Here is a 22,638-nt window from a genome sequence, read left to right as displayed (position 1 = left end):
TCAGGGAACATGTTGTCTCTCTCTCTTTAGGCCAAAGAAAACACAAGAAAATTCCCGTTGTTTTTCATCTTGTTTTTCAATTACTAGTAAAGCAGCACACCCTAATGCGTAAGTCTAACATCAGTCCATCCACAGGTCAGGGTGTGAATAACACTAATAAAAGAAAGCTTGTGTCATTCAATTGTGTGTTCCCAGCCTTACCTGTGAACGGAGTAAAGAAAACAACGTTGTAGTACAGGGAAGTTGGGAAATGGGGTTAGAGGTGGGATAGAGAAATTTGAGTGGTGCTCCCTGGCAAGGCAGGAGAGCAGAGAGGAACATTCAGTATTGCCACAGCATAACTCAAAGAGATTTATCTTTTAATATTTAGATGTCTATCAAGAAGAGTAAACACGAGGGCTATTTGGAGTATGACCACTGAATGAGTCATCTCTCTTGTGCTCCAATCACTCAGAGAATTGGAAATTATCGTTCTGATAGCATTTTTTTTAATAGCTCAGTAGACAAACAGTGGATTTGATAAATATTTAAAAATAAACCAAGTGAGCATTATGCATTCGTATCAGTCAAACACTGTTGAAATGATTTGATAATCACAGAACTGCACCATATTGGCTGACAAGAGGGGAGATTTTAGACTTGAAGCTACGTGAGGGTAGATCAACACAGGAGTTGTCTTCACTGGAGTTAGAGCAGCAGGGCACTGCTCAGACACTCAGGCTTACACCTCCAGTTCTGAAACTGGAAAAAAGCCAGTGACAATGAACATAGATTTCCCAATACCATGAAAAAGAATATAGTCATTTCTTCCAGGTTTATGGAAAAAACAGTTGGTTCCTCTCAACTTAGGCAGGATTTTGTCTCATGTGGGCTTTAAAAATTCTTAAAAGATCGAAGCAACGCCCATCCATATATTCACCAAAGACAGCTGAAATACAGCACTGAATGGGGATGGAGCACACTGCTGCTGCCACCCCAGAGCCTGTGCCCTGCTGAAGTGCTGCTGCTTGGCACGGCTGGCTCTGGAGGGACGAGGCAGATTTCTGCATCCAAATGAGCTGTCTCCATATCAATCCATGATGTAGGTTGCACTTCTTGTTTTGCATGTCTGTTTCTAAAAATATATGTTGTTTATCAGGATGTTGAAAGGTGGTTCAGAAAGGCTGGACCTTGGTATAGTCCTGAAGACTGGGGATAGACTTCTCTGGGTGGCAGCAGAGAAAGCCAAAAGCTTGCTATTAGAGAGGCCTTGTTCCTGTTCCCAGCCATCTCAGTTTACTTTACTGCTGTTGACCGCCCCTCAGGAAGCCTTTATTGCTTCTGGTTGCCTCCATCCTTGAGGCAGCTGCAGGATGTCTCTCTTGAAACATAGAATGGTTTGGGTTGGAAGGTTGGGTTGGATTGGAACCCCTCCAACATGGCAGAGACACCTTCCACTAGACCAGGTTGCTAAAAGCCCCATCCAAGATGGTCTTGAACACTTCCTCGTGCCACCTTGAAGAATCTCACATGCCCTGTGCTGACGCAGTCCCATTGCCTCATCTTCCTCCTTTGCAGCCTTACATCCCTGCATTGGCTACAGCCAACCTATTTTTTTTATTTCTTGATGTGGATGCCACACTCACGAGGAGACAGAGGTTGCGTATGAACTGCATAGTGCTTCACAACATATTAATTATATATTATTATCTATATAATATATAGTCACACAATATATGTGATTATATATTATATAATTTATGTGGATGCCCAGTAGAATCATAGAAAAAATAGACACGATTTATGGTGTTATTCAGTTCATATGCTGACAAACCATGTATATTAATTAGATGAAATTATGTATAGTATTTCTAAGTTGTTATATATGTGATCTTCTATAATTAATATATAATGTATAATTACACATTATATGCATACATTAATTGCTCAAATTACAGTATTTTCTTTAATATAAATACTGTAGTTCTGTGAAGACCTGGTTTCATAAAATGCCTGTGTTGAGTACCCACACAGGATGGAAGCAGAGCTCTACACTCAGTTTTCCCTCTCAACTTTCCACATGACCTCTGTAGGAACCGTGTGTGCCCATTCTAAAGTTGGGTCCAGAAATCCAACATCTGCAGAGTTTCAGGGCCAGCAGCATAAAAATCCCTACCACAGCATCTGCCTCAACATGAAGTGAGGCTGATCTGTAAACACAGGAGTTTTCCTTTGGCCGGTGTTTTTTACCTGCTCTGGGGTGTTGGCAAAGCGGCCGAGGGATTGCAGGACACTCCCAGGGCCGCTTATGTGTTGTTTGTATTTTGCACCCTCTCTCACCTCACCTCTATTTGACAGCATGCAAACGAGCAGCCAAATGCCTCTGTGGCACACGGAAACCCACAGTGAAATCTATTGCTCTGATTTTCAAAGCTTCAGGGAGGAGGAGTCAAAGGATCAGTGGGATTCCTTAGAGAGGGAGGAATCAGCTGTATTATAAATTTCTTTCCTGTACATGGGGTGGAGAAATAGAAACAGGTGAGAGGAGGGGCTGGGAATTTTCATAAATCCATTTCTGCTGGCGCTAAGCAGCTTTCCTCAAGTGTAGGGTATCAGGACACACAGAGAAGGCAGCACTAAAGCACACTGGCACTCCCACCCTGCGAGCCACCATAACGCTTCACTTGGTGTAAGGACTGTCAGCTCAGCATTCAGGGATTTTTTTTCGGAAAGAATTAAACAGCTGACTGAAAGTGACAAGGAAAAACGAACTTAGAGAGGGCACTAGAGCAGCCTTGAAACCCCTTTGAACCGCGCTGTTGTGACAGGCTGACAGGCTGCATCCTGTGTGTGTGCATGCTTGCATGAGAGTTTACTAATACGTATAACGTTAATTACCCGGTTATGTCCTGGAGCGAAGCTGGGAATGAATTTCAGGAAAAGAGATGTTTGTTTTGCGCGGGCGCCCACATCCCATATACTTTCAGTCCCGCGGAAGTTGCCCCGCATCTCCACCCTGTGTACACTCGTGCCTGTGGCTGTAGGCAGTGACCTGGGAGAAGACACGGAGTTTACGGAAACCCGTGTCCCCCCCATTCCCCAGCATGGAAAGCCTGACCAGCAACAAGCCCAGGGTCTGTCCGCCGCTCCCGCCTCAGCTGAAGCCGTACAGCTGTTGCCTGAGTAGAGAAAGGGATTGGATTTCACAGGCTGTGTAATCTGCGACAGCGCTCTTTGGCTTGAGGAGAGAGCAACGAGCCTCACCCAGGCTTAGCCATCCCCTTTCTGCCCGTAGAGGAACGCCCCGGTCGACATAGAAGGAAAATTGTTTGCTGAATTTCTGCACAGCCCTCCTTCCAATTGCTGGAGAGAGAGGGGGAGTGAGAAAGAGAGAGAGTTTAAGGCAGGCTCTGCACTGGTGTTCTGGGCTATTTCAACTTCAGGGCAACTTTAGAGAACTTCAGTTATTTTTGGTAAGTTTGTTTTTTTTTTTCTTAAAAGACAAACCTCTCTCTCTTTCTTTCTTTTAAATCTCTGATGCAGATTGCACAAGTTTGCAATAGATGATGGGCTTTTAAAAATGCAGAGAGATGTGGGTGTGTGCATTTTGCGTCCTTTGATACAGAAACTGGACTTTCTGATTGTAAAGACACAATGTTCCCAGCGGCTAGACTTGATAAGCGAAACCTGAAGATGTAATGTGTTAAACGATACCACTGGGGGAAAAGTGTGCCCACAGCTTCAACCAAGGTGCATCCCACCTGGCGTAAAGCTTTGCCTCTTTCTGGTGTATGGGAAGAGGCGAGATCAGGGATCAACAACTGTGTTCAGCTTGATAAAAAGTTTCTGATCCACATTTTTAAAGCAGGGGTTTCAAGCTTCTGCACTAAGCCTCCCAAAGCTTTCAGAGGGATATTGGTTTTCAGTCCTACACACACCCCTCCATTCAGTAATCTCTATTCCAGATCATGCACGCTGTTTTTCTTACTTCCTCTGTCTGTATACTTAACCCATCCGACGATCTCAAAGATAGTGAGACTCTTTTGTAGTGCAAAGAGCCAGTCCCGGTTGTTGCAATGAAACGCAGGGTGCAAATAGCAATTATCTTACAGTAAAGTTGGTTTCTGACGAATATGAGCTTTCTGTTATTTGGTTTTTTCCACTAGATATGTTTGGATTTTTATAGTATCTGTGCTTCTACAAGAGGAATTCTACTTGTGTGGATATTATATCTCAATAGATACCATTCGCAATATATATATCTCAAAGTATACTGACTTGGCACTAGGATCTCTGAATGTTCATGGAATTTGAAACTAAGATTAACCTTGAAGCATTTAAAAAGCAGATCCATAACCTTGTCAGTAGAAGTTGGATCCTGTAAGTGTCCACTGTGAGGCTGCTGAGGCTAGTTCACAAAGTCCTGGGAAATACACAGGGAAAAATTATTCTGTCCACCTGTCTAGGTTCTGTGCCCCATCCATGTACCCTAATATGTTTCCGAACCCATGAATACAGGTGATCAGAAGTAAAATTTGTATCTGTAGCCACCTGTAGAAAAAATGCACAGTATGTTTTCCTAAAGCTTTGATAGAAAAGAGAGAAAACATTACTCACGTGAGAGAAAAGACCAAAAGTCGCTGCTACAACAAAAATAACCATCATTCTTTATAATTTATGACACAAAAAGCACAGAACATTGGAAGGTGACTTGTAAGAGACATAGTACTTAGCTTATGATCACCTGTTGCATGCATGAGGGAAAATGTCTAAGTATTGCCCTGCTATATCTCTTACTACAGTAAAAAAAAACTATAAGAAGTTTTGCATATCCAAGCAAATCAGAAGTAAAGCAGCTTAGAACAGCCAATTTGCTTCCAAAGTCTCTCCTAATATAGGTCAAAGGTCCAATATAAAAAAGTTTGAGATGTTTAACAGCATGGTAAAACCTATAATGTCTTAGAATTTACTGGGTTTTATTAGCTATGTTTAAAAACGATAAGTGTGACTGGAACTTTTAATTGCAGAAAGCCTATAACAATGGACTTAACAATAACTCTTCAGCAGTAAACTGAAAACTATAAATCCGCGCCAGGCTCTCTGCAGTGCTGACATGCTCCATGATGGCTGGAGCTTTTCTGTGGAAGCATGTCGATTTGTTAGCTAAAACTGCATTTTACTATCTTTGGTGTGGCACTCTCGTAAAGTAAACTCTACTATTAGATTATGGGGCTTGTGTAAATCTCTGACTGAATTCGGTTTGACTCTAGTCAGTGCTCGTAAGCAATCCATCGAGGATGGCTGCCTTCCAACCTCCTCTGCAGCAGGTGTTAATGTCTTTTCAGTCGGACGGGGCAGCGGTAACTTCTGGCAGTGCCTCGCCAGGGGTTTGGAGATGGCACGTATTCTCTGCTTTTAATTGTCCTGGACCGCTCAATCTGTGTTCGCAAAACTATGAGGTCAACGTGCCTCTATTCGCTTTTGGCTGTACTTGAAGCTCATCACTGAAACAAAATCCAGCAGTCTGTAATACATGGTTATGGGAATAGCTGTGATCTGAGTTAACCTCCTGTTGGCTTCGGCGGGTTCAGTGCCCCGTGCTCAGAGGCACCCTTCTCCAGGAAGCCACACCACGAACTTCCCAGGCAGTTCACTCAACGTTGTCACTGTGAGTGGAGGGAGCAGGGCATACAGCAGCAGGGGTCTTACTGGAGTGTCATGTCCTGTATGAAGCCACAGGAATGTGGCTTTGAATCTCTGAATATAGAGCTTTGGGTTGTTTTTTTTTTCCTGAAGTTTTCTACTAGGGCAAAGAAGTCAGTTCATCCTATGCAAGTGTGAAACACCAAGGGATTTAAGTAGGATTTTTTTCCCAGGGTTCCTGACATTCGGAGACCTAAATAATCAGAATATAAGGCAGTGTATCTGAAAGGTTTGAAAGCTTACAATCTGATTAAATGGTTTAGTAAATAGATTCAATCTATTTTTTACATCTAGCTATTTTTGCATTCCATAATGTCACTTACATTAGGGAACATCAAAATATGCACTGCAGAGTTTTCACCTCTGAAAAAACATCTCACTGTGTTTCTGGGCTCTGTATTGCAGGTTCAATGCAAACCAGTAAGGCTGCAAAAGTCCTCACCATTAGCCCTGCTCTGAGCAAGAAGGGGCCTGGCACTATGCACCAGCACAGGCAGACCCAGCAAGGGCAAGCATTTGCTTTCAGGCAGTTTGCCATGTCCCTGACCCCCAACGCACTAAAAAACTTTTCCTGACAGCATCAGCTAACAACTACTGCCTTTTCTGCTTCCCTTAGCTGTAACTTCCAGTCTGTCCAGCAGGCTTTTCCCTCCACAGCCAAGTGGTGGAGCAGCACTGAAAGATGTAGGGGATTCAGCTCTGGATGGAGCTAAGATTAAACCTTACCAAGACTACGTTGCCATCTCTCCACATCAACAGAAGTCAAGGCAACACTCTTGTGGCAGGAAAGGTCCTTTGGGTGACTCCAGCTGTGTCTAGCCATGGTGTGGGAGGATTATGGCTGCACCAAGTGAAATTTGCTAAATCCGTGCTTTCGTTCATCTCACGCTGGCCTTCAGAGTCAAGGCTGGAATTCCTTATTTTGTATTGGAAAACAAAACTTCAGGCTAGGAGAGGACCTTTCATATACTCAGTACTTCCTACCAACATGTTTACTTCCTGAGAGGACACTACAGGTAGCCAAGTATCTGAAAGTAACCACTGACTTACTGCAGAGAATGGGTCTACAGTTTTCTGTCAGGGAAGGGGAACCCATGTGTAGTCCAGAGTGACTGGAACAAGTCAAAATATGTTAAGGTTATTATGCCATATAAGTAATAAATAAGCCAAGATAATTGATAGAGGACTCATCGGTTAGGGACAGCAGCTCTGCAGGGAGTGAGTCCCAGGCCATGGTAACAGCCCAAATCACAGCAGAATTCCATGAAGCAGGAATGCAAGTGCCTGAAGAAGAGCAGGCACCAAGCCCACTTCATCTGCCCAATAAAGATAGCAGTGTCTTCAGAGGGCAAAGTTATCTGTTTTTCAAAAACACAAACAAGGAGATAAGGTTTATATGATTTCCAAGCCTGCTGATAAATACTCAAGACTCCAAAGTCACAGTAACTGCTCTTCACTGCTGGGCAAATGTTGTTTCTTCTCTGTAGTTAAGAGAACAAACATCACTTGATTTTGATAGTGGTGGTCTGTGCCTGACATTCACAGAGTCAGGGGAGCAGCTCTTATCCATGCAGCCCTCTAATTTTAAATACCTTTCTACCTGCCCACTGACCTCCCAGCTCTTTCCCCTTGAAGAATGGTATATTTGCAGCCTCAGCCAACTGAAAAGCAAAGGTTTCAAGCTGCACATATTTCTTCCCATTTCTACAAGTCCTAGCTAAATAGTCTAATGAACTATTACATATATAAAATATTCCACCTTGCAATGAGTTCTGAAAGCTCACTCATTTTGTTAGTCCATATATCCCTGTTTTTCCTAAGATTCCCATACTCCATACCAGCCCTAGAAAGCTAGTGTCATTTGGGTTTCCACAGGTCCCCTTTTCATTTACTTACTGCATGATTTGTCCCAGCTCTTGGACCTTTGACTGTCAGCCAGGCACAATGCTGTACTTATCCCTCAAAATAAGTACATGAAGGAGCTTTTCCTTGCCTCCTGTATTTCTCTTTTTAGAGCCAAAGAACCAACCACAGAACAATTACTTGGAGGAGTGATTTCCAAAATGGGAATTTCATCCTGAAGAAGAAACTCACAGGACATGCATGCAGGAGCAAAAATTCAATGGGATAGTAACTTTTCTATGCAGCAAGAGCGGCTTTAACCGATGTTTGAATTATATTCTGAAGGGGGGAAATATCTGAATGGGATTAGGTATTGTCACTTTGAAAATTAGAAATCAGCTTTTGGTGAACCTCAAAGAGGATAGCAGCTCTTTCCAATATTAATGATTCTATGTTTCCACGTGTGTGGGCTTATTGTAAGATGTATGAGATGAAGATCTGTGAAACTATCACGAGAAAGGTAGTGGCTTCAATTGCTGATGTTTCCTGATATGAGATGAGCTTTCCCTATTTCTGCTTTTAAAGTCAGCCCAAAGCACATAATTTACAAGAACACAAAAATGTCATTAAGCATTCCCCAAATATTTTCACATATGTCAGAGCTGATCTGATTTATGCTTCAGTGAAAGGTTGCATTGATTTTTATATGAACTGTGTCCTCACACTACTTAAGGTTGACTTTTTCACATAATGGGCTTCATTATGGGAAAAAAATTGTTTGCACAATGAATAAATAGCTCAGACAACTTAGTGCCTAAATAATGAGTAAGGGCCCATTTTGGAGGCAAATGGGGCATTTTCACATGAGAATGATTACATGCAGCACTTGGGTTCAGGTTGTGATGCCAACTTACTACTCAGGTTTTCTATGAACAGGCTAGAGTGGTCATGATGGGTAATATGTTCTTAGGCTCTGCTATCAGTCCCCTTTTTGGAGCATCAACTATGTAAATGGTGTAAAACAGACTCTGAAAGTTATTTCGCATACAGGTATTTATGAGGGGACATTCCAATGGTCTACAGAGCTGAATGGAGGCAGGACCCCACAGAACTGCTATGAAAGGAATAAATTTAGTAATGGCACTGTGATCTTACATCTGTATTGGGATTATATGTTTGCAGTGGATTTAACCACTGCTTCAGTCAGTCTAAGAGCAATCTGTGAATGAAAGGGTTTGGATAGAGATAGTAGGAGAAATCATGTTTTTCTTCTTAAAATTATCCTTCCTTAGAGATTAAAAGAAGCTTTTGGATAACTGTACAGGGTTATGCCAGGAGAGCTCATCATAGAGATTAGTGCATTAACTACATAATTATAATGTATACATTGCATTCCTTACCAACCAAATGTATAAACCTTATTTAGTCTAAATAAACCTTAAAGCCCAGAGAATAAGCCTAACACTTGCAGATAAGCTCAAGCATGAATGTAATCTCTCCTAAATAGACCAGCTCTTTTCTTAGAAAGAAAACAGGGTGCTCAGTGCATGTGACAACAAATCATCCCTGGGTCTCATGGTGAGGAGATCAGAGCAGCCATCAGGAGTCTCCAAGGAGCCCAAGCAAACTGTCCACAGCACATTTTCCTCGGAGCTCTGCCCAGTGCTTCCCCCTCCTTCTCCCCCTTTCTCCCTTCTTCTTCTTTCCTACCATGGATAAACAGCCCCAGTCCTGCAGAACCACTCACATCCCAACCACATGGTCAGCCCTAGGCCATGGGGCTCCTCCTGGAGACCTGGACCATCATTCCCCTTCTACTGCTGAGCACAGCAGTACTGAGAACACGGCAGGTATGTGGATGCATGGAGTATCCCTGTTCAGATGTCAGACTGCTCAGAGGAGATTGGAAAATATATTCCAGACTGGCAGGATCTTAGCAGCAGTAGGTAGGGGGAATCCAGAAGCACAAATGTTGTTTGGAGGGCAACAGTGTTTTTTCATTTTGGGGCCAGCATGAATAGGAACATGTGTCAGCAGCAGTTACTGTGCATCAGTCAGTGCCTGGTAAGATGATGTCCCAACCAACCCGTGGGCTCTGGAGCACTTTGTACAAATTCAGAACTACCTCCCTCTCCTGGTTTAAAAAGTACCGCAGTCCCTCTCTTTCAGCATAGGGAGGCTTTTCCAGAACACTGCACTGTGCAGGAGCACAGAAGGCTGTGGCAGGCAGATGGCAGAGCAGATGGGTGATGGTGCAGCAGGTTGGGTGTTTGCAGGCAAGCAAATGGTGCTCAGAGTGGCAGTACAATGCTGGCAGGGTCATTCGGGGCAATTGTCACTTGGAGGACAAAAGGTGCTCTGGAAGAGAGGGGTTGAAGTAGCTGAGTCAGATTAACTTGTTGGATGTGGACCATAGCTGATGGCAAGGCTTGGGTAGGAAAACCTGTGGAAAAAACCCTGACTTCCTATTTTCAGTTTCTAGACTTTTATTCTGAAGAAAAGTTTAAATTCGTGCAGCATCTGTGAAGGAAGTTTGTGACAGGCGCACCTTGAAGTCCTTTGGAGGCTGGTATCTCTGGGATCAGTCTGTTTGGCAGAGGCAGTGTTGAGGGAAGATACCTTGGCAAAAAGACAGGATTAGGAGTAGGAGAGACCACAGCACGCCCTGCTACCACAGCCTGCTGCCTTGGCAAGGCTGCCTGAAGGTGCCTGCAAACCCTCGGGATGCTGTGATGGAGTCAAAGACGGCTCCAGAACAGGGGCAGAAACAAATGGCATGGAAAGAAAAGCAGTGATTCTGGATTATTTTTCAAGGGCACTGAGAGAGCAGCCAGCAGGGCCACACACAGACACGTCCAGCCAGACCAGTGAAAACCAGTGTGGGTGAGACAGCCTCATGAAGCAAAACCTCCTCCTTGCCCCCATGGGCAACCACAGCCTTTCTAGCCCAAGGAAACTCCTTGTAGGTGTTGCAGCAACCACTGGTGCTGTGGAGCTGTGTTGCACATCAGCAGACAGGCATGCCACAGTCCTTGCAGCGGTTGGTGTGTGGGGGGTGTTTCTGCTGCCCCCGCCATTCTCAGCTGTGTTTTATTAATTCATTTACACTCCTTTATGTCTGGGGCTTATTGCTGGTTCACTTTCAGTCTCTGCCCTGCTTTGAAAGATGGGGATTGGAGTCAGCAGATCTCCACCCTGACGTTTGATAGGGAAGCAGTGCTTTTGCAATGCTCTCTCAAGTTGTGAAATGCACTGAAAACTGGTCTTCTGCCAGCAGTCCTTTGTATGTGGGACTGCAGGTAAGCTCAGGTGCTGCACAAACATCTCTCCACTATCACACTGTTATTTCATGGCCTGGGCTGAGAAAAGTCAGACCCCTGCATAGCACTCACAGATACAGCCCATGGGTCTGGGGCTTTCTTTTGCACCAGGGCAAAGGGAGGGCAAAAGAGGTATAAAACCCATCATGAGTGTTTCCCCTTTCCCACAAATCCTTCTCTTTTAAATGCCCAGTAAGGGATGTAGAGGGAGGGAAAACGGTCATCCTCTAATCCAAAACAGGAGCTGGCTGTCATACCAGCACAGACAGACCACGCCAACTCCTGCAATAACTCTGCTCTTGTGAGGAGACAGAGATGGACTGCGATAAGGTTTTGGCTCTCGGACACACTTGGAACTACGGGCAAGGCCAGCCAGAGCCTGTGCACTCGGGGGAAGGGAGCTGGGACTTGCTAAATCACCACTGACAGATTGCAGCAAGGAGCAATGTCCTTGACCTGGCTGCAGCAGCTTTGAGGAGAAGGAGTGAGAGCTTCTTGCTCTGCACACAGCAGTGTCTCAGGCATGAGGGCAGGCTCAAATCTGTCAAACTTACTATTGTTGCACAAAAATGGCACAATCCAGCCATGTTTGTCAAGACCTATTCTTGTCATTTGTTGCTGCTGCAGACTGATGGCAGGTTAAGGTCCCCACTGTGTTAAGTGATATGTAGCCTCCTGCCCATGTGTGCCTTGGAGGACTTAGAAGCTTTGTGTCAAGCAAGTTGAGCAAAATGGAGGTGACAGTAGTGAGGAAATAGTGGAAACAGTTCTGCAGAGAAAGAAGGGAGGCTTTTTTGGGCTGCATTTTTGTTTGTTTCATTGTCTAGAAGATCTCAGAAATTCTTGTTCATAATAAAGGCGTGGTGGTGGGAGCAAAGCTGTGGATGTAGTTATCTAGCATGTGGGTTTGTGCAAAGTGCTCATGGTGGAGGCACATAGTATAAGAGCATATAGCAGGAGCATGAGCACTGTGACCTTGCCATGTGTTGGATCTCGTGCTGCTGTTGCGCAGAGGAGCAGAGGCCTCTGGCAGGAGACTTGAATGCAAAATCTGGAGGATATTTGTTTTCTAGGCAAGAAAAACGAAGGACCTAAAGTGTTTTAGGCAACCTGCAGCTGCTAAAGTTTTTGTTTCCACTGTCATGCCCCTTGAGTATTTGGGGGAGAGGAGGATACAGTGTGAAATGCCACGTTTCTTTTTAACTTCTGTCCAGCTCCCCTGAAGTGCCTTTGGTAGGCACAGCAGCACATTGGCAGTGGAGTTACAGCAACAGCAGCACAACACCTACAATCCCACCTGGATTTGTATGATGACAGGTAGGAAAAATGGAATGGCATTCACCTTGAGGGCAAAAAACCAGGCAAGTAAGAATGTGTTCAACTGCTCAGAGACATGGACTCACCTTGGGCTGACAGCAGTAAGGATATTTTGCTGACAGGGCATGACATACTCCATGGAAATGGGATTTACATTGCTTTTGGAAAATATATGGATGCGGCCCACCATATACAGACACCAGAGATAGCTTAATGAGCAAATTTTAAATATTTGGACATTCTGTTCACAAAATAAATGAATGGAAAATTAATGCTAATTAGCTTTCAGTCCTTCGGCAGACCTGAGTAGGTTCAGTGCAAGAAACATCCTGACAGACCTTCCCACCTTTCCACAAAGTAAAAAGGTACAGAGGCTTGTTTTAAATCTATACTTACAAAAATCATGATGCAGTATTTTACTTTTTTTTTTTTTTTTAATAATAGTTGATTAGTCTATTCACTGCTTGGCTGAGCTGCTGTCATGGTTTAATCACAAATATCAACTCAGCCCCACAGAGCCTTTCGCTCATCCCTCCCCACGTGATGGGATGGGGGGAGAATGGGAAAAGTGAGAAGACTCGTGGGCTGAGATAAGGACAGCTTAATAGATAAAACAAAAGCCACACATGCAAGCAGAGCAAAACAAGGAATTTATTCACCACTTCCCATTGGCAGGCAGGTGTTCAGCCCTCTCCTGGAAATCAGTACTCCATAATGGTGACTGGGCAAGACAAATGCCATGACTCTGAATGTGTCCTCTCCCTCCTTTTTCCCCCAGCTTTATATGCTGTGCAGACACCATATGGTCTGGAACATCCCTGTGGTCAGTTGGGGTCAGCTGTCCCAGCTGTGTCCCCTCCCAGCTCTTTGTGCACCTCCAGCCTCCTTGCTGGTGGGGTGGTGTGAGGAGCAGAAAAAGCCTTGACTCTGTGGAAGCACTGCTCAGCAATAACGAAAACATCCCTGAATTATCAACACTGTTTCCAGCACAAGTCCAAAACACAGGCCCATACCAGCTACTATGAAAAAAAATTAACTCTACCCCAGCCAAAACCAGCACAGTTACGAAAATCGTATTTTTATAATTAGTGGTTCTTTGCAAATATATATATATATATTCAATACATATATATATAATATATTCAATACATACATATATATACGCACAATGCATATCTGTATAAAAGCAGTATGTGCTTAAATGAGTTTTGCACTGATAGGCTACTTGGCAAAGAAATCACTTCTAGTTGTCCATTAGGGCTGGATTCAATAGAAATGTTGGCTGACTTCACTGCAAGCCTTGGAAACCATCAGAGTATTCAAGGCTTAGGCAGTCAGATGCCTGCTTTAATTTCTATTGACAAAGGAAAAGGAGGGATGAGTAAATGTAAAACATTTCCTTCCAGCATTGAGCTAAGAGAGGCAGCATGGTGCAGGGAGGAGGTGGAATCCAGGACATCTGGGTTGTATTTATTGCTGACTCTGCTGCCAACTTGCTTTGTGACTTTGAGCATGTCTTTTTTTTCACTTTGCTATCTTATTTTCTGCGAGGTGGGGAGAGTTTGCCTTGTTTTGCATGGCGCTCTGGGCAGGTGACCACGATCAAGATGCTGCAGCTGCCAAGCTGGCATATTCATATGTGCCAGGCAATGCTGTCTGGGTGAGAGATACGTCAGAGGGGTGTGAGGGGTAGCTGTGCCTTTTGAGAGCCCAAAGAGAAAGATGTTAATGAAGTAGCACCACACCTGCTTAAACACATATCCGTAAATATAAGTAACCAGTGCCTTCTGTTACTACTGATCGGAAAGTCATTTAGACCTGGAGTTGGGTTGGCAACCTCTACCTATGATCTCTTATTTCATTTGCTATAGCAATCCCAGGGAAGAGGCAATTGCTTTTGGGATAAATCACAGGGAGTGAGGTAGCTGTTTTGAAATGGTCTCTGTATTGTGCTCCCAGTACCCAAAGCTGTTTTCAGGATCTCAGCGCGAAGGAAAGAAGCCTGGCAGCTTCCTTTCTTTCTTTTCTGTATTATGTGTTTTCTGCCAAATGTGAAGAACTGAAGAAGCATGTGAAAGCAGAGAGAGTCATATATGGCCTTCTGCATGTCACCAGCAATGGCTCCATAGACCAGCAGTGATATTTAGGCTATAGCTGGAAAACTTCTGCCTATCTCTTATTTGCCTTTGTTTCTCACTTAATACAGCAGTGATGTCTTAATGCTACTTGCTGTATACATCAATAGAATTCATGGCTAATCTACAAAATGCTTGCATTCTTTTGTAAAAGTATTTACTCTTACAAGGATGCAGGCATGATTGCTGTGAGCAGTGATGTGTGCTCTGCTGGATTTTACAAGATGGAATCAAAGTTGATCTCAGCTTTGATTCAGACTGATCCCAGTCTGAATTACAAGATTAATACGATGTAACATGCCATGCAGCAGCTTCATTGAGGCCAGTGGATGTCTTGCTTGAGTAAGCACAGAAAGAAATCTCAGTACTTTCAGCATTTGATCCTGTGGCACTAAATGACCAGCAGGTATCATCTGAGTCCTACTGGTCTTTGCAAGCTTCCATTTATGGCAGTGTCCTGATTATTCTACTGATGGGTCAAGGTGTCTTTCATGAACCCTCCTGGAAATACCTGAAACACGAGAGCTTGGGCAGACCTGTCTCTCCCCAAAGCTGTACATGATCTCAAGACTCTGTGGAGTGTCAGGATAGATGATGGAAGAACTTGCCATGGGTTGTGATAATCATGTGCCTTTATGCACAGTACAAATCTGTGAATAAATATGCAATATACAGTCTAGAGCCAGAGCAATTAATAAGAAAGCATTAACAGTAATTGATCTGATCTATAGACTCTACAGCAATATTCCCCTTTATTTTTTTAACCTATGAAGGAAAGAAGTTATTAAGAATAATAGGGCAACACTAGTATAAATTTTGCCTGGCAAAATGTAGCTTTGTTGTAAGCTGTCGTAGTTTAGCTGTATTGATTTTCTCTCCTCTGCAGGGAACATAAATGTATTCTTCTTCCAACAGGAACGTATTTGGCAACCTGAAACAGTCAATTGAGCTGGGGTGCAAGACACCTGGGTTCAAGCTCTGAGTTGGTGGGTAATGCAGTTGCATTGCCTCTCTGCTTCCCACTCTGTCCGCCCTCCTCTCCCTTTGGCTCTCTCTCTTAGTTTGACAGAAAGCCCTTTGGGGCCAGCATTGTTCTCCATTGTGTATTTGTACAGCATAATGAGGTGTCAGTCTTGGGACAGGCTCTTGGAAACTACCAAGGTATAAATGGTAATAGAAATTAATTAAGTGAATACCAATGTCCTAGGTGTCAAGGCAGAGTGTAAAAATGATCTCAAGTGAAGTGGTCTGAATGTTTTAAAGTGTGATACAAAGCTTCTCCAGAGTTCAGAGGCTTAAATCCATGCCTTAACATGCAGCCAGGGCTTCCTGCAACATTCTGTTGTCCTGCGCAGGCAACTTTGTGTTGTGAAGTGAAAGCTCTGTTTGAATCACCGTGGGTTAAAGGCGGTTATTCCCACAGTTCCCATTTGCTAATGTTTTCCACTCATGATGTTCTCCTCTTTTAATGTTCATAGTAGCTCATGCCAAAAAAGGTGTTTCCTATCATGTTCTCCTCACATTGTGTGTTGTGGTTTTGGGATTTTTTTTATTCCCTATTTTAAATCCCCAGAGAGCTAAGGTTAGTCATAAACACACTTTTGGCTATCAGATTCATGTGTGGTTTGCTATAGCAACAAACAAAAGCATTAGTCAGAAACTGGCATGAAGCTATAAACACATATTTTTTTGTGATATTACCCAGAGTGAGCTTAATTTATCTGGTACACTGTTGCCACACAACTGCATCATATTTAGACTATTATCCTTGTTGAATAGGAACTTAATAGAAAACCCAAATAATGTGTTACAGAGAAATAAGCAAGTCTGGTAACTGATGTTGTCTGAAGATGACAGCCAGATTCTCTTACTGCACTGCTGTTAATTCAGCTGAACACCTTCAGAAAACAAATTTAGGTCAGAGAACAAAGTCTGAATCGATGTCTATGAAATAAGAGGAAGATTATAATCAAAAAATAAAATCTTGCTTTGCCTTTGCTGTTTTCACCCCCATAATTCTACTGCAGCAAAATGATTAGAGGCAGGTATTATCAGATTGCGGTAGATGATTTAAGTTTGCTGCCAGCACACTTGGAACACGTTATCTGCAGCATGGCAGGGAGAGCAAGGCTTGGGTAGAGATAGTCTCCCTCTGGTTGTGCCTACGCAGCACCGGGAAGGTGCCATTTGTGCAGAGCCAGTGTCAATCCAGCCCGTCTGGGGACAGGAGGAGTGGCTTGTGTAGCAAGCACTGGCTTCCCTGGAGAGTTGGTTGGGTTTGTGCAGCGTTCACTGAAATCCCACAGCTAGAGAGCTACTAGTCCCTGAGCCAGCTAGTTTAAAGGTTGCCCTGAAGGCTCTACAGAAGTGGTGATTTTTTTGCCTAGGCAGAGTAGGCACATTCCTGCTTTATTCCAACCATTTGTCTTCTCTTCCCTGCACCTTTTCAGGAACATGAGCCCTGCTCTGTTTTGACAGCTGCATTTAATAAAAAACATATGCATGAAAAATGTGTTTTCCAGTATTCCTGAGCTGGCACTGCTCTGCAAGGAGAGCTTAAACTTCCCTAGAAATTGTTCAGACACATTTTCAGATCCCCCTCTTCGAACACGGAGCTGTGAAGTGTTCATGACCTCCCTTCTGCAGAGGTGTGCAGAGTAACATAGATGTAATACCCACACCTACCCAAGTGATACGAGTGACAAAACCATCAGAGCCTCCTTGTACCAACCAATCCAGAAGTTGTTAACTGGGCCAGTGGTTCCAGCTGCAGGGGATAAACCTGCAGTAACATGTTACTTTGCACATGTGTGCTGAAGCCCTCTGAGAATGGGCCTTTGAAGTCCAGGAATCAAGAACCAGACCTAGCACCAAGCTTTGGCCAAGCTGTGTTTAAAAACAAAGAGCTCTTTTCCCAGATCAAACTCATAACAGGAGAACATGCCCCAGGAGATCCTGCATTTTAGCCCTGACCTGTTCACTGTGCTTTGCTTAGTGTTGTTGATCTGGGTCCTACACACTTGAGACCCTGGCCCAGGTGTCTTTTTAAAACCTTTTGAAATAATTTTTCCATGGTAGATTTACCTGTTATAGAAGTGCAAAAGGACATGTTTTTCAGTTAGCAGCTCCTGAAGCAGGACTTCAGGAGGCTTTGAGCAACTTGGTCTAGTGGAAAGTGTCCCTGTCCATGGCAGGGGGGTTGGAATGAGATGATCTTTAAGGTCTCTTCCAAAACACTCCATGATTCTATGATTCCATAACTTATTCTGGTCTATGTGTTGGTTGTCTTTGCCCTTGTCACATCTGTGCCCATTGGACCAAGCCCTGCACTTGATTTCTCTGAAAAAATGAGAGTTCTGGCTGTTTGTCTTCTAAGATCAGCAGAGCACTTTTCTGTTTCCTTTATTCTCTTTTGGTCAAATGGGGACAGACCTTCTCCACAAGTGTTCAAACTGTGATTAAGTAGTGTTCAAAGTAGTTGCAGTGAAGAAACAAATTCTGCTCTCAGTGTAGTTGCAGAATTCTGTCAAAACTGGCCCCAACACCACTATATAAAGCAAATATTTCAGTCACCACCAAAATGTTATTGAAATCTCAGTCCATGGAGGGCTTTTGGACTGCAGTATTTAAAAATGTCACAGTAAGACGGTGGTGGAACTTTTTGTTTTAGACAGGATAATTTCACGGTAGCAATTGTTCTCCTTTTCTGGCTTTATTGACTACAATCTGTGCACAGTGTGCATAAGTTGTGCAGAGTGCAAGGAAATATGCTGAGTTGGAAGGGACCCACAAGAGTCCAACCCTTAGCCCTGCACAGGACCATCCCTGAGAGTATGTCCCCCCATGTGTCCAAGATTATCGTCCAAATTCTTCTCAAACTCAGGCAGGCCTGGTGCTGTGACCCTTGGCAGCCTGTTCCAGTGCCCACCCACCCTCTGGGTGAAGAACATTTTTCTAATATGCAACCTAAACCTCCCCTGACACAAATTCAGGCTGTGCCCTCGGGTCCTGTCACTCGTCACCACAAAGAAGAGATCGGTGTCTGTCCCTCTTCTCCTCACGAGGAAGTTGTAACTGCAATGAGGTCTCCTCTCAGTCTCCTCCTCCACCTTCCTTAGGAGAAAGCAGTAGTCTCTCTGCTGCACACAGTGAACTGCAGCTCACAGAGAGCAGAGTCCTCACTGGGGCCATTGGATCAGGCAGGGTGCAAAAGAGCTAAGTAGTAGAACACCATTGGTTTAAAAATACTCTTTGCAAGGATGTGCAGCAAGCCCTACAGATGGACTTAAGGGCATCTCCAGGTGCCTCCCATTCTTTCCTCTTGCACTCACTCTTCACAGTTCCTCAGATCAAGGTGGTCATTGCTATTCTTCAAAGAGGAGACAAGCCACTGGATTTAAATGCACAGATTTAAATGACTCTCAGATCTGCCGCAAATAGGTGGATCTGATTCTTCCCTCTGGAGGCTTCTTCAAAGACTGTAACTGAAGTCCCTGGAGTCTTCATTTTGCTTATACTGGCTTTGTATTGGTACAAGGCTGTTTTATTTCAGTGGAGCCCTTGATTCATCTGAATAGGAAAATGTAATTTACTCTTCTTTATATATTAGTCTGAACCTAGCACAGCTGTTCATTGAGAAAAACCTTACCATGTGCCTTTAAAAAGAATGAGTGCTTTTTTTAACAGAGTCAAAAAATACTTAAACCTGAGCGTGAACAGACCATTATGATAAAGAAACAGTCATTTTCATAAGATATCATGATTTTTGTAATACAGAGAGGCTCTGAATCTTTGGAATCAGATTTAGGGTTGATAATCAAATCCAAGAAATATTTCTCTTAGTGCTTTCAAACAACTCCACCCATCTCAATTCATTCACCAGTTACTACATGGATGAACCACAGTGTAGTTACTTTCTTGCTATTCTAGTCTCTAACCAAAAAGAAATCCAGAATTGCAGTAATGAGTCTTTGAACAAATGGTTTCTCCCTATTCTTTATACTACTCTGTGTGAAACATGAAACTGAAATCTATTTCTTTAACTAAACTGTGTTTTTCTCTAATCTATTAGGCAAGCATGCTGGTTTGTTATTTTTGGGTGCTAGAAGGCACAGAAATATAAAATCAGTACTGAATTATTTAAAAACCACATGCAAAGATTAATTTTTTTTTTTGCAAAAATATAATGCACTGACAGTTTGTTGTCATCATCAATTTTTCCTTCTATAACCTAATATGTACTTAAAATTCCAGTGCTTTTCAGTCCTACATAATTATTTTTAATTTCAAAAAGTAAAGATTAAGTTCACAGATTTTATTTGGAGAAGAGGACAGTTATCAAAAGACATGTTTAGAAAATGTTGGGGCAAGGTATACATATGTTAGGGAAAGATGTTCAAAAAAGAGGTACAACCCAGTGGACCAAAATCAAGAGATAACATTTTTTAAAAGAATTTGGTAGGTGACCTATTCAATTCTTTTGAAATCTGACCTTTTTGTGACTGAAAACCAAGTTTATAATCCATTTATTCAGATTTGAATTACATTGATGTGGACAGAGCTATACTAATTTATTTATTTATCTGACTCAGTTTATCTGTAAATGAGCTTTTATCCTTCTGTAAACCCACAGTCCAGAAATTCTCTCTAATTCTGAAGAGAATGTCCTACTACACAAAACTGAGGAAAAGTGAGCTGTGCCAAATGCTGTTTTGCTACCACCACTGTTTATTGACAGAAAAGATTTTTATCTTAACAAAGCGAGGGAACTGTTAACTTTATCTTTGATGTAAAATATTTTCCCATAATAATTTTCTGTCACCTTTATCCCATATCTCTTGTATTACATATACATTAAGGAATTTAAAAGCTTAAAAGATATTTTTTCCCTGTGGTGATTTACATCCAAACAAGTTGCAGAGAGAATTTGCTCTCAAACTGAAAACCTGTTTCCAAGGGCAGATATTTATATAAAAGCCCCCATAAAAGGTTGTGGAAAAACTACACTTATTTTTTTTTTTACTGCATTCCTGTTTTGAGAGGGGCTATGCCCAGCATACCAAAGAGATGGCCAAAGTAACATCACTCCATTAATATTACTGTATCTGGGCACCTAATTGTGCACTGAATTTTATCAGTGGAGTAAAAGTGTTCCTAGATCTTCAGACCATAAGGATCATTATATGTACTTTCTCTATATATATGTATGTATGTATATGTTTATATTTATCTCTAAATACAAAAATTTTTACTGGGCATTGATTCTGATGAGGATATTTTTTAAGCAGTGGTTTTGAAGAGCGTTTTTCAGCAGTTTGGGCTAAAATGTCTGTTTCTAATTTGGAGTGGTAAGTGCCACTTATATAAAGCCTGCATCAGTCGCTTTGGGCTTTTTGCATAATGTTAGTAGATCCTCTATTCTTATTCTTCTCATGAGACTATTCGTAGGGAACAAACGTGCTTTCTACCAAAACCACCGAAAATTAGCATCTTCCTTTAATGTGTCAGAGAGAGGACAAAGAATGGTCAGCTTCCCTTTCTACCTCTCCTGGTCAGTACTGGGCTACCTTAAGAGACAGCTTTGGGTCACAGCCACTGCTTCTGAAGAAATACTGACTGAGGAATTGAGTCTCAGGGGCTGCCAATCAAGCCTACACAGGCAGAACGATAGTTTTCCATAAATGTATTCATTTGATTCATTTATAAATCTGAGCAGGGCTGTGCTTTGGCAGTAGAACAGGCAATCTGCTCTGGGAGAAGCCTGGATTCTTGGAGGGGCGAATCAGCGAGGAGAAGGAATGTGGAAAAGTTAATTTGTGTGAGCTTTATGGGCCTTATCTGCAATAGGCACCCACCTGCCTCCGCTTCTAGGCAAGTCATGGTAAGAGCTGAATTCACAGCTATCTAACAGGGAGGACAGTGGGAGTCAGCTCCTCACTCTGAGAGGAAGGCAGCTGTGCTTCGCTTTCCAAGTCTAGTTTGTAGTATAGGTGAAGGAGTTTCCTTCCACGGGAAGAAAACTGTAGTGTGCCTAATCAATATATTGGATAACCAAATAGCTGCAGAGTAGTTCCCACTAGGGTTTCTGAAGCTGGTAAGCAAGTGAGAGCTCTTCATTTGCAACATGTCCCCGAAGCCCTTCTTAAAACCCAGACCATCCAGATGGACAGTGACACCCCAGGAAATTCTAGCTGGGTATCCGTGCAACTAACTATTTACAGCGTGATAGAGACTCAATTACAAGTAAAACCAGTATATCCCAAGAGATAAACTGTTAAGAGTCCCAGGAGATAAAATTGTTGAGGATTACAGTGGATTAGACAAGTCTTTATTTCTTTATTTGGCTATGAATTGCTAACTTGCTTTTGCCCGGTCCAAAAGGGTGGTAAGCAATTTTGGTTCAGTCCAGGAATTAGAGCATACATAAAAAAATTGCTAAAAAGTGATTCCCTTCTCATACCAAATTTTTGAGAATAGAAGCCCTGCAATCCTGGAAAAATCAGAATTGATAATTATCAGAGACGGTGATAATTTACTCCATGTGATAATTTACTCCATTATCACAATAATTATGCAAGGGAACACTGTAGGAATTCATACAGGAAGTAAAACACAGATTGGAAACCCATTCTGTCACGTAAAACCTGAGAGAGAGGAAAATTCCTGCCTAAGACAAGCAGACACAGAGACACAGGGTAGGATGTTACACCTACCCTCCAGGCAATCAGACAAACTATGGAGATGATAGAAAACTTGAGCTTCTGAGTCAAAACCATGGCACAGGAGAAACAGCACTGAACCTCGGGTTGTTTGCTGGGTGTCATGAACATTTTCTCTAGCTGTCCTTTTCACTCTGCCACTTGTAGCTTTCATCTAGGAAGAGGGTAGATAGACTGGGAGAGACAAATTCAGGTATCAACCACTGCTGACTGCTTTTGCTGTTGCTTTTGGACATCGCTCTATTCATGTTCTTGCAAGAAAATTTGGTTAAGAGCTTGTTTTCAAACTCTATGAAATGTTATTCTGTTTTAGTTAGAGGTGAAATATCAGACTAATGAAATACTTTTGTAAATATCTTATTCTTGTACCAGAAGAATTATGTAGATCTGGCCAAACTACACTTCCTATATAGCCAAGTAACCAATAAATGGTGATAGCTAGATGAAAGTCATTAACCCAGGATCTGGGAAATTTCAATTTGACAATTGAAGAAAAAAAAATTCCCTTGTGCTTTTCAGGTTTAAATATGACTCATTCTGAGAAAATCTGTGCAGAGCTTCACCAGAGTGATTTATTCTCATGCTCTGAACTGTCCTATGTATTCTATTAAGTTTATCTTTGCC

The 22,638-nt window shown here is 42.6% G+C and overlaps 1 protein-coding gene across 2 annotated transcripts in view; it reads left to right on the top strand.

Annotated features, from left to right (window-relative positions):
• The first annotated feature begins 3,272 nt into the window (after nucleotides 1-3,272).
• Nucleotides 3,273-22,638, top strand: part of AHNAK2 (AHNAK nucleoprotein 2) — a 40,885-nt gene continuing 21,519 nt past the window's right edge. For both annotated transcript variants that reach the window (XM_018082761.2, XM_018082760.2), the window contains exon 1: nucleotides 3,273-3,452. The gene's annotated coding sequence lies outside the window, so the exon portion shown is untranslated. The remainder of the gene's footprint in view (nucleotides 3,453-22,638) is intronic.

The sequence above is a fragment of the Manacus vitellinus genome, unplaced genomic scaffold (assembly GCF_001715985.3).
Source record: "Manacus vitellinus isolate BGI_N305 unplaced genomic scaffold, ASM171598v3 scaffold_6_pilon, whole genome shotgun sequence".
NCBI lineage: Eukaryota > Metazoa > Chordata > Aves > Passeriformes > Pipridae > Manacus > Manacus vitellinus.
This window is presented reverse-complemented; position numbering and strand designations above follow the sequence as displayed.